The sequence below is a fragment of the Oncorhynchus mykiss genome, chromosome 8 (genome assembly GCF_057628025.1).
Source record: "Oncorhynchus mykiss isolate SJ-2025 chromosome 8, ASM5762802v1, whole genome shotgun sequence".
Taxonomy (NCBI): domain Eukaryota; kingdom Metazoa; phylum Chordata; class Actinopteri; order Salmoniformes; family Salmonidae; genus Oncorhynchus; species Oncorhynchus mykiss.
In genome coordinates, this window is record NC_143029.1 from 54393032 (window position 1) to 54405221 (window position 12190).

Sequence of the window (12190 nt, forward strand, 5' to 3'; positions counted from 1 at the left end):
TTGCCTGGCTCAGAGAAGCTGTCAGTCTGGTCACATTCATACAGATCGCATGGTGGAGGTCCCCAAAAAAACGGCAACATTGATCCACAGGTCGGAGAGGTAGACAGAAAGGTTTAGACAAACCTCAACTGTTTCAAACCAAATGCTAGCCTCTGGGCATTGGGAAATATTGAATATTACAAAATGTTTCCGCCCGGTTTCGAACCGGGGACCTTTCGCGTGTGAGGCGAACGTGATAACCACTACACTACGGAAACCAAATGATTGGAAAACTAAGGGTGTGACTGACTTTGGCTGGGTGAGACATTTATCGCTCTCAGAACCTAATGAAATCAGAAATTACTTAGTCAATTAATTAAACAATAAGGCTTGAGAAGCCGGGAATTATTGTGTGCAGCGGCTTTTGGAAGAGGCTTCGTGGTTCAAAACTTCTTCCATTTAAGAGTGATGGAAGCCACTGTGTTCTTGGGTACCTTCAATGCTGCAGAAATGACCAATCATTTGAATTTACCACAGGTGGACTCCAATCAAGTTGAAGAAACATCTCAAGGATGATCAATGGAAACAGGATGGACCTGAGCTCAATTTCCAGCCTCATAGCAAAGGGTCTGAAAACGTACGTAAATAAGGTATTTTTAAAATATTTAATGGGTATTATGGCTCTTTCTGTGGTACTCAATTTGGGATATTATGTGAGGTAGACATGAGAAGCCGGGAATTATCGTGTGCAGACGGAACTTGGAAGAGGCTTGGTGGTTCCAAACTTCTTCTATTTGAGAGTGATGGAAGCCACTGTGTTCTTGGGTACCTTCAATGCTGCAGAAATGACCAATCATTTGAATTTACCACAGGTGGACTCCAATCAAGTTGAAGAAACATCTCAAGGATGATCAATGGAAACAGGATGGACCTGAGCTCAATTTCCAGCCTCATAGCAAAGGGTCTGAAAATGTATGTAAATAAGGTATTTTTAAAATATTTTTTTCATTAATAAAAACTATATGTTATCGCTTTGTCATTATGTGGTTTTGTGTGTAGATAGATTTTATTTTATTTCATCCATTTTAGAATAAGGCTGTAACGTAACAAAATGTGGAAAAAAGTAAGGGGTCTGAAAACTTTCCGAATGCACTGTACCTATGCAGGCTAGCTTCTTTTCCTTTGCTAGCCAGCCAACTAAATCTATCACACAATCACATCAAGCAGCTGAAATGACAGAAAACGATCTACATTTTTGTTTGTTTTACCTTGGATTATATTGCCATTTCTTTGGATATATCCATTACAATGACCCTGATAAATGAATTTGCCTGGCTCAGAGAAGCTGTCAGTCTGGTCACATTCATACAGATCGCATGGTGGAGGTCCCCAAAAAAACGGCAACATTGATCCACAGGTCGGAGAGGTAGACAGCAAGGTTTAGACAAACCTCAACTGTTTCAAACCAAATGCTAGCCTCTGGGCATTGGGAAATATTGAATATTACAAAATGTTTCCGCCCGGTTTCGAACCGGGGACCTTTCGCGTGTGAGGCGAACGTGATAACCACTAGACTACGGAAACCGAATGATTGGAAAACTAAGGGTGTGACTGACTTTCGCGTGTGAGGCGAACGTGATAACCAATACACTACTGAAACTAAAGTCTGAATAGCAAATACTGAGAAGTGCGAAGGACCAATTTGTTAAAATGTGTTTCCGCCCGGTCTCGAACCGGGGACCTTTCGCGTGTTAGGCGAACGTGATAACCACTACACTACGGAAACCCAATGAGTGGAATACTAAGGGTGTGGCTGACTTTGGCTGGGTGGGACATTTATCGCTCTCAGAACCTAATGAAATCAGAAATTACTTAGTCAATTAATTAAACAATAAGGCTTGAGAAGCCGGGAATTATTGTGTGCAGCGGCTCTTGGAAGAGGCTTGGTGGTTCAAAACTTCTTCCATTTAAGAGTGATGGAAGCCACTGTGTTCTTGGGTACCTTCAATGCTGCAGAAATGACCAATCATTTGAATTTACCACAGGTGGACTCCAATCAAGTTGAAGAAACATCTCAAGGATGATCAATGGAAACAGGATGGACCTGAGCTCAATTTCCAGGCTCATAGCAAAGGGTCTGAAAATGTACGTAAATAAGGTATTTTTAAAATATTTAATGGGTATTATGGCTCTTTCTGTGGTACTCAATTTGGGATATTATGTGAGGTAGACATGAGAAGCCGGGAATTATCGTGTGCAGCCGGAACTTGGAAGAGGCTTGGTGGTTCCAAACTTCTTCTATTTAAGAGTGATGGAAGCCACTGTGTTCTTGGGTACCTTCAATGCTGCAGAAATGACCAATCATTTGAATTTACCACAGGTGGACTCCAATCAAGTTGAAGAAACATCTCAAGGATGATCAATGGAAACAGGATGGACCTGAGCTCAATTTCCAGCCTCATAGCAAAGGGTCTGAAAATGTATGTAAATAAGGTATTTTTAAAATATTTTTTTCATTAATAAAAACTATATGTTATCGCTTTGTCATTATGTGGTTTTGTGTGTAGATAGATTTTATTTTATTTCATCCATTTTAGAATAAGGCTGTAACGTAACAAAATGTGGAAAAAAGTAAGGGGTCTGAAAACTTTCCGAATGCACTGTACCTATGCAGGCTAGCTTCTTTTCCTTTGCTAGCCAGCCAACTAAATCTATCACACAATCACATCAAGCAGCTGAAATGACAGAAAACGATCTACATTTTTGTTTGTTTTACCTTGGATTATATTGCCATTTCTTTGGATATATCCATTACAATGACCCTGATAAATGAATTTGCCTGGCTCAGAGAAGCTGTCAGTCTGGTCACATTCATACAGATCGCATGGTGGAGGTCCCCAAAAAAACGGCAACATTGATCCACAGGTCGGAGAGGTAGACAGCAAGGTTTAGACAAACCTCAACTGTTTCAAACCAAATGCTAGCCTCTGGGCATTGGGAAATATTGAATATTACAAAATGTTTCCGCCCGGTTTCGAACCGGGGACCTTTCGCGTGTGAGGCGAACGTGATAACCACTACACTACGGAAACCAAATGATTGGAAAACTAAGGGTGTGACTGACTTTGGCTGGGTGAGACATTTATCGCTCTCAGAACCTAATGAAATCAGAAATTACTTAGTCAATTAATTAAACAATAAGGCTTGAGAAGCCGGGAATTATTGTGTGCAGCGGCTTTTGGAAGAGGCTTCGTGGTTCAAAACTTCTTCCATTTAAGAGTGATGGAAGCCACTGTGTTCTTGGGTACCTTCAATGCTGCAGAAATGACCAATCATTTGAATTTACCACAGGTGGACTCCAATCAAGTTGAAGAAACATCTCAAGGATGATCAATGGAAACAGGATGGACCTGAGCTCAATTTCCAGCCTCATAGCAAAGGGTCTGAAAACGTACGTAAATAAGGTATTTTTAAAATATTTAATGGGTATTATGGCTCTTTCTGTGGTACTCAATTTGGGATATTATGTGAGGTAGACATGAGAAGCCGGGAATTATCGTGTGCAGACGGAACTTGGAAGAGGCTTGGTGGTTCCAAACTTCTTCTATTTTAGAGTGATGGAAGCCACTGTGTTCTTGGGTACCTTCAATGCTGCAGAAATGACCAATCATTTGAATTTACCACAGGTGGACTCCAATCAAGTTGAAGAAACATCTCAAGGATGATCAATGGAAACAGGATGGACCTGAGCTCAATTTCCAGCCTCATAGCAAAGGGTCTGAAAATGTATGTAAATAAGGTATTTTTAAAATATTTTTTTCATTAATAAAAACTATATGTTATCGCTTTGTCATTATGTGGTATTGTGTGTAGATAGATTTTATTTTATTTCATCCATTTTAGTATAAGGCTGTAACGTAACAAAATGTGGAAAAAAGTAAGGGGTCTAAAAACTTTCCGAATGCACTGTACCTATGCAGGCTAGCTTATTTTCCTTTGCTAGCCAGCCAACTAAATATATCACACAATCACATCAAGCAGCTGAAATGACAGAAAACGATCTACATTTTTGTTTGTTTTACCTTGGATTATATTGCCATTTCTTTGGATATATCCATTACAATGACCCTGATAAATGAATTTGCCTGGCTCAGAGAAGCTGTCAGTCTGGTCACATTCATACAGATCGCATGGTGGAGGTCCCCAAAAAAACGGCAACATTGATCCACAGGTCGGAGAGGTAGACAGCAAGGTTTAGACAAACCTCAACTGTTTCAAACCAAATGCTAGCCTCTGGGCATTGGGAAATATTGAATATTACAAAATGTTTCCGCCCGGTTTCGAACCGGGGACCTTTCGCGTGTGAGGCGAACGTGATAACCACTACACTACGGAAACCAAATGATTGGAAAACTAAGGGTGTGACTGACTTTGGCTGGGTGAGACATTTATCGCTCTCAGAACCTAATGAAATCAGAAATTACTTAGTCAATTAATTAAACAATAAGGCTTGAGAAGCCGGGAATTATTGTGTGCAGCGGCTTTTGGAAGAGGCTTCGTGGTTCAAAACTTCTTCCATTTAAGAGTGATGGAAGCCACTGTGTTCTTGGGTACCTTCAATGCTGCAGAAATGACCAATCATTTGAATTTACCACAGGTGGACTCCAATCAAGTTGAAGAAACATCTCAAGGATGATCAATGGAAACAGGATGGACCTGAGCTCAATTTCCAGCCTCATAGCAAAGGGTCTGAAAACGTACGTAAATAAGGTATTTTTAAAATATTTAATGGGTATTATGGCTCTTTCTGTGGTACTCAATTTGGGATATTATGTGAGGTAGACATGAGAAGCCGGGAATTATCGTGTGCAGACGGAACTTGGAAGAGGCTTGGTGGTTCCAAACTTCTTCTATTTGAGAGTGATGGAAGCCACTGTGTTCTTGGGTACCTTCAATGCTGCAGAAATGACCAATCATTTGAATTTACCACAGGTGGACTCCAATCAAGTTGAAGAAACATCTCAAGGATGATCAATGGAAACAGGATGGACCTGAGCTCAATTTCCAGCCTCATAGCAAAGGGTCTGAAAATGTATGTAAATAAGGTATTTTTAAAATATTTTTTTCATTAATAAAAACTATATGTTATCGCTTTGTCATTATGTGGTACTGTGTGTAGATAGATTTTATTTTATTTCATCCATTTTAGTATAAGGCTGTAACGTAACAAAATGTGGAAAAAAGTAAGGGGTCTGAAAACTTTCCGAATGCACTGTACCTATGCATGCTAGCTTCTTTTCCTTTGCTAGCAGGCCAACTAAATCTATCACACAATCACATCAAGCAGCTGAAATGACAGAAAACGATCTACATTTTTGTTTGTTTTACCTTGGATTATATTGCCATTTCTTTGGATATATCCATTACAATGACCCTGATAAATGAATTTGCCTGGCTCAGAGAAGCTGTCAGTCTGGTCACATTCATACAGATCGCATGGTGGAGGTCCCCAAAAAAACGGCAACATTGATCCACAGGTCGGAGAGGTAGACAGCAAGGTTTAGACAAACCTCAACTGTTTCAAACCAAATGCTAGCCTCTGGGCATTGGGAAATATTGAATATTACAAAATGTTTCCGCCCGGTTTCGAACCGGGGACCTTTCGCGTGTGAGGCGAACGTGATAACCACTACACTACGGAAACCAAATGATTGGAAAACTAAGGGTGTGACTGACTTTCGCGTGTGAGGCGAACGTGATAACCAATACACTACTGAAACTAAAGTCTGAATAGCAAATACTGAGAAGTGCGAAGGACCAATTTGTTAAAATGTGTTTCCGCCCGGTCTCAAACCGGGGACCTTTCGCGTGTTAGGCGAACGTGATAACCTCTACACTACGGAAACCCAATGAGTGGAGTACTAAGGGTGTGACTGACTTTGGCTGGGTGAGACATTTATCGCTCTCAGAACCTAATGAAATCAGAAATTACTTAGTCAATTAATTAAACAATAAGGCTTGAGAAGCCGGGAATTATTGTGTGCAGCGGTTTTTGGAAGAGGCTTCGTGGTTCAAAACTTCTTCCATTTAAGAGTGATGGAAGCCACTGTGTTCTTGGGTACCTTCAATGCTGCAGAAATGACCAATCATTTGAATTTACCACAGGTGGACTCCAATCAAGTTGAAGAAACATCTCAAGGATGATCAATGGAAACAGGATGGACCTGAGCTCAATTTCCAGCCTCATAGCAAAGGGTCTGAAAACGTACGTAAATAAGGTATTTTTAAAATATTTAATGGGTATTATGGCTCTTTCTGTGGTACTCAATTTGGGATATTATGTGAGGTAGACATGAGAAGCCGGGAATTATCGTGTGCAGCCGGAACTTGGAAGAGGCTTGGTGGTTCCAAACTTCTTCTATTTTAGAGTGATGGAAGCCACTGTGTTCTTGGGTACCTTCAATGCTGCAGAAATGACCAATCATTTGAATTTACCACAGGTGGACTCCAATCAAGTTGAAGAAACATCTCAAGGATGATCAATGGAAACAGGATGGACCTGAGCTCAATTTCCAGCCTCATAGCAAAGGGTCTGAAAATGTATGTAAATAAGGTATTTTTAAAATATTTTTTTCATTAATAAAAACTATATGTTATCGCTTTGTCATTATGTGGTATTGTGTGTAGATAGGTTTTATTTTATTTCATCCATTTTAGTATAAGGCTGTAACGTAACAAAATGTGGAAAAAAGTAAGGGGTCTGAAAACTTTCCGAATGCACTGTACCTATGCATGCTAGCTTCTTTTCCTTTGCTAGCAGGCCAACTAAATCTATCACACAATCACATCAAGCAGCTGAAATGACAGAAAACGATCTACATTTTTGTTTGTTTTACCTTGGATTATATTGCCATTTCTTTGGATATATCCATTACAATGACCCTGATAAATGAATTTGCCTGGCTCAGAGAAGCTGTCAGTCTGGTCACATTCATACAGATCGCATGGTGGAGGTCCCCAAAAAAACGGCAACATTGATCCACAGGTCGGAGAGGTAGACAGCAAGGTTTAGACAAACCTCAACTGTTTCAAACCAAATGCTAGCCTCTGGGCATTGGGAAATATTGAATATTACAAAATGTTTCCGCCCGGTTTCGAACCGGGGACCTTCCGCGTGTGAGGCGAACGTGATAACCACTACACTACGGAAACCGAATGATTGGAAAACTAAGGGTGTGACTGACCTTCCGCGTGTGAGGCGAACGTGATAACCACTACACTACGGAAACCGAATGATTGGAAAACTAAGGGTGTGACTGACCTTCGCGTGTGAGGCGAACGTGATAACCAATACACTACTGAAACTAAAGTCTGAATAGCAAATACTGAGAAGTGCGAAGGACCAATTTGTTAAAATGTGTTTCCGACCGGTCTCGAACCGGAGACCTTTCGCGTGTTAGGCGAACGTGATAACATCTACACTACGGAAACCCAATGAGTGGAATACTAAGGGTGTGACTGACTTTGGCTGGGTGAGACATTTATCGCTCTCAGAACCTAATGAAATCAGAAATTACTTAGTCAATTAATTAAACAATAAGGCTTGAGAAGCCGGGAATTATTGTGTGCAGCGGCTTTTGGAAGAGGCTTCGTGGTTCAAAACTTCTTCCATTTAAGAGTGATGGAAGCCACTGTGTTCTTGGGTACCTTCAATGCTGCAGAAATGACCAATCATTTGAATTTACCACAGGTGGACTCCAATCAAGTTGAAGAAACATCTCAAGGATGATCAATGGAAACAGGATGGACCTGAGCTCAATTTCCAGCCTCATAGCAAAGGGTCTGAAAACGTACGTAAATAAGGTATTTTTAAAATATTTAATGGGTATTATGGCTCTTTCTGTGGTACTCAATTTGGGATATTATGTGAGGTAGACATGAGAAGCCGGGAATTATCGTGTGCAGCCGGAACTTGGAAGAGGCTTGGTGGTTCCAAACTTCTTCTATTTTAGAGTGATGGAAGCCACTGTGTTCTTGGGTACCTTCAATGCTGCAGAAATGACCAATCATTTGAATTTACCACAGGTGGACTCCAATCAAGTTGAAGAAACATCTCAAGGATGATCAATGGAAACAGGATGGACCTGAGCTCAATTTCCAGCCTCATAGCAAAGGGTCTGAAAATGTATGTAAATAAGGTATTTTTAAAATATTTTTTTCATTAATAAAAACTATATGTTATCGCTTTGTCATTATGTGGTATTGTGTGTAGATAGATTTTATTTTATTTCATCCATTTTAGTATAAGGCTGTAACGTAACAAAATGTGGAAAAAAGTAAGGGGTCTAAAAACTTTCCGAATGCACTGTACCTATGCAGGCTAGCTTCTTTTCCTTTGCTAGCCAGCCAACTAAATATATCACACAATCACATCAAGCAGCTGAAATGACAGAAAACGATCTACATTTTTGTTTGTTTTACCTTGGATTATATTGCCATTTCTTTGGATATATCCATTACAATGACCCTGATAAATGAATTTGCCTGGCTCAGAGAAGCTGTCAGTCTGGTCACATTCATACAGATCGCATGGTGGAGGTCCCCAAAAAAACGGCAACATTGATCCACAGGTCGGAGAGGTAGACAGCAAGGTTTAGACAAACCTCAACTGTTTCAAACCAAATGCTAGCCTCTGGGCATTGGGAAATATTGAATATTACAAAATGTTTCCGCCCGGTTTCGAACCGGGGACCTTTCGCGTGTGAGGCGAACATGATAACCACTACACTACGGAAACCGAATGATTGGAAAACTAAGGGTGTGACTGACTTTCGCGTGTGAGGCGAACGTGATAACCAATACACTACTGACACTAAAGTCTGAATAGCAAATACTGAGAAGTGCGAAGGACCAATTTGTTAAAATGGGTTTCCGCCCGGTCTCGAACCGGAGACCTTTCGCGTGTTAGGCGAACGTGATAACATCTACACTACGGAAACCCAATGAGTGGAATACTAAGGGTGTGGCTGACTTTGGCTGGGTGGGACATTTATCGCTCTCAGAACCTAATGAAATCAGAAATTACTTAGTCAATTAATTAAACAATAAGGCTTGAGAAGCCGGGAATTATTGTGTGCAGCGGCTCTTGGAAGAGGCTTGGTGGTTCAAAACTTCTTCCATTTAAGAGTGATGGAAGCCACTGTGTTCTTGGGTACCTTCAATGCTGCAGAAATGACCAATCATTTGAATTTACCACAGGTGGACTCCAATCAAGTTGAAGAAACATCTCAAGGATGATCAATGGAAACAGGATGGACCTGAGCTCAATTTTCAGCCTCAGAGCAAAGGGTCTGAAAACGTACGTAAATAAGGTATTTTTTAAATATTTAATGGGTTTTATGGCTCTTTCTGTGGTACTCAATTTGGGATATTATGTGAGGTAGACTTGAGAAGCCGGGAATTATCGTGTGCAGCCGGATCTTGGAAGAGGCTTGGTGGTTCCAAAATTCTTCCATTTAAGAGTGATGGAAGCCTCTGTGTTCTTGGGTACCTTCAACGCTGCAGAAATTACCAATCATTTGAATTTACCACAGGTGGACTCCAATCAAGTTGAAGAAACATCTCAAGGATGATCAATGGAAACAGGATAAACCTGAGCGCAATTTCCAGCCTCATAGCAAAGGGTCTGAAAACGTATGTAAATAAGGTATTTTTAAAATGTTTTTTTCATTAATAAAAACTATATGTTATCGCTTTGTCATTCTGGGGTATTGTGTGTAGATAGATTTTATTTTATTTCATCCATTTTAGTATAAGGCTGTAACGTAACAAAATGTGGAAAAAAGTAAGGGGTCTAAAAACTTTCCGAATGCACTGTACCTATGCAGGCTAGCTTCTTTTCCTTTGCTAGCCAGCCAACTAAATATATCACACAATCACATCAAGCAGCTGAAATGACAGAAAACGATCTACATTTTTGTTTGTTTTACCTTGGATTATATTGCCATTTCTTTGGATATATCCATTACAATGACCCTGATAAATTAATTTGCCTGGCTCAGAGAAGCTGTCAGTCTGGTCACATTCATACAGATCGCATGGTGGAGGTCCCCAAAAAAACGGCAACATTGATCCACAGGTCGGAGAGGTAGACAGCAAGGTTTAGACAAACCTCAACTGTTTCAAACCAAATGCTAGCCTCTGGGCATTGGGAAATATTGAATATTACAAAATGTTTCCGCCCGGTTTCGAACCGGGGACCTTTTGCGTGTGAGGCTAACGTGATAACCAATACACTACTGAAACTAAAGTCTGAATAGCAAATACTGAGAAGTGCGAAGGACCAATTTGTTAAAATGTGTTTCCGACCGGTCTCGAACCGGAGACCTTTTGCGTGTTAGGCGAACGTGATAACATCTACACTACGGAAACCCAATGAGTGGAATACTAAGGGTGTGGCTGACTTTGGCTGGGTGGGACATTTATCGCTCTCAGAACCTAATGAAATCAGAAATTACTTAGTCAATTAATTAAACAATAAGGCTTGAGAAGCCGGGAATTATTGTGTGCAGCGGCTCTTGGAAGAGGCTTGGTGGTTCAAAACTTCTTCCATTTAAGAGTGATGGAAGCCACTGTGTTCTTGGGTACCTTCAATGCTGCAGAAATGACCAATCATTTGAATTTACCACAGGTGGACTCCAATCAAGTTGAAGAAACATCTCAAGGATGATCAATGGAAACAGGATGGTCCTGAGCTCAATTTTCAGCCTCATAGCAAAGGGTCTGAAAACGTACGTAAATAAGGTATTTTTTTAATATTTAATGGGTTTTATGGCTCTTTCTGTGGTACTCAATTTGGGATATTATGTGAGGTAGACTTGAGAAGCCGGGAATTATCGTGTGCAGCCGGATCTTGGAAGAGGCTTGGTGGTTCCAAACTTCTTCCATTTAAGAGTGATGGAAGCCTCTGTGTTCTTGGGTACCTTCAACGCTGCAGAAATGACCAATCATTTGAATTTACCACAGGTGGACTCCAATCAAGTTGAAGAAACATCTCAAGGATGATCAATGGAAACAGGATAAACCTGAGCGCAATTTCCAGCCTCATAGCAAAGGGTCTGAAAATGTATGTAAATAAGGTATTTTTAAAATATTTTTTTCATTAATAAAAACTATATGTTATCGCTTTGTCATTATGTGGTATTGTGTGTAGATAGATTTTATTTTATTTCATCCATTTTAGAATAAGGCTGTAACGTAACAAAATGTGGAAAAAAGTAAGGGGTCTGAAAACTTTCCGAATGCACTGTACCTATGCAGGCTAGCTTCTTTTCCTTTGCTAGCCAGCCAACTAAATCTATCACACAATCACATCAAGCAGCTGAAATGACAGAAAACGATCTACATTTTTGTTTGTTTTACCTTGGATTATATTGCCATTTATTTGGATATATCCATTACAATGACCCTGATAAATGAATTTGCCTGGCTCAGAGAAGCTGTCAGTCTGGTCACATTCATACAGATCGCATGGTGGAGGTCCCCAAAAAAACGGCAACATTGATCCACAGGTCGGAGAGGTAGACAGCAAGGTTTAGACAAACCTCAACTGTTTCAAACCAAATGCTAGCCTCTGGGCATTGGGAAATATTGAATATTACAAAATGTTTCCGCCCGGTTTCGAACCGGGGACCTTTCGCGTGTGAGGCGAACGTGATAACCACTACACTACGGAAACCGAATGATTGGAAAACTAAGGGTGTGACTGACTTTCGCGTGTGAGGCGAACGTGATAACCAATACACTACTGACACTAAAGTCTGAATAGCAAATACTGAGAAGTGCGAAGGACCAATTTGTTAAAATGTGTTTCCGCCCGGTCTCGAACCGGAGACCTTTCGCGTGTTAGGTGAACGTGATAACATCTACACTACGGAAACCCAATGAGTGGAATACTAAGGGTGTGGCTGACTTTGGCTGGGTGGGACATTTATCGCTCTCAGAACCTAATGAAATCAGAAATTACTTAGTCAATTAATTAAACAATAAGGCTTGAGAAGCCGGGAATTATTGTGTGCAGCGGCTCTTGGAAGAGGCTTGGTGGTTCAAAACTTCTTCCATTTAAGAGTGATGGAAGCCACTGTGTTCTTGGGTACCTTCAATGCTGCAGAAATGACCAATCATTTGAATTTACCACAGGTGGACTCCAATC

The 12190-nt window shown here is 40.5% G+C and overlaps 7 non-coding genes across 7 annotated transcripts; all 7 read right to left on the bottom strand.

The window, feature by feature from the left end:
• Window positions 1-184: 184 nt before the first annotated feature.
• On the bottom strand, window positions 185-257 carry trnav-aac (transfer RNA valine (anticodon AAC)). Its single transcript has one exon. It is a non-coding gene; the product is annotated as a tRNA-Val (tRNA).
• A 1435-nt stretch (window positions 258-1692) lies between these two features.
• On the bottom strand, window positions 1693-1765 carry trnav-aac (transfer RNA valine (anticodon AAC)). The gene has a single exon. It is a non-coding gene; the product is annotated as a tRNA-Val (tRNA).
• Window positions 1766-2998: 1233 nt separating this feature from the next.
• trnav-cac (transfer RNA valine (anticodon CAC)) lies at window positions 2999-3071 on the bottom strand. Its single transcript has one exon. It is a non-coding gene; the product is annotated as a tRNA-Val (tRNA).
• A 1233-nt stretch (window positions 3072-4304) lies between these two features.
• On the bottom strand, window positions 4305-4377 carry trnav-cac (transfer RNA valine (anticodon CAC)). The gene has a single exon. It is a non-coding gene; the product is annotated as a tRNA-Val (tRNA).
• Window positions 4378-5610: 1233 nt separating this feature from the next.
• Window positions 5611-5683, bottom strand: trnav-cac (transfer RNA valine (anticodon CAC)). Its single transcript has one exon. It is a non-coding gene; the product is annotated as a tRNA-Val (tRNA).
• Window positions 5684-8703: 3020 nt separating this feature from the next.
• trnav-cac (transfer RNA valine (anticodon CAC)) lies at window positions 8704-8776 on the bottom strand. The gene has a single exon. It is a non-coding gene; the product is annotated as a tRNA-Val (tRNA).
• Window positions 8777-11643: 2867 nt separating this feature from the next.
• Window positions 11644-11716, bottom strand: trnav-cac (transfer RNA valine (anticodon CAC)). The gene has a single exon. It is a non-coding gene; the product is annotated as a tRNA-Val (tRNA).
• Window positions 11717-12190: the final 474 nt, after the last annotated feature.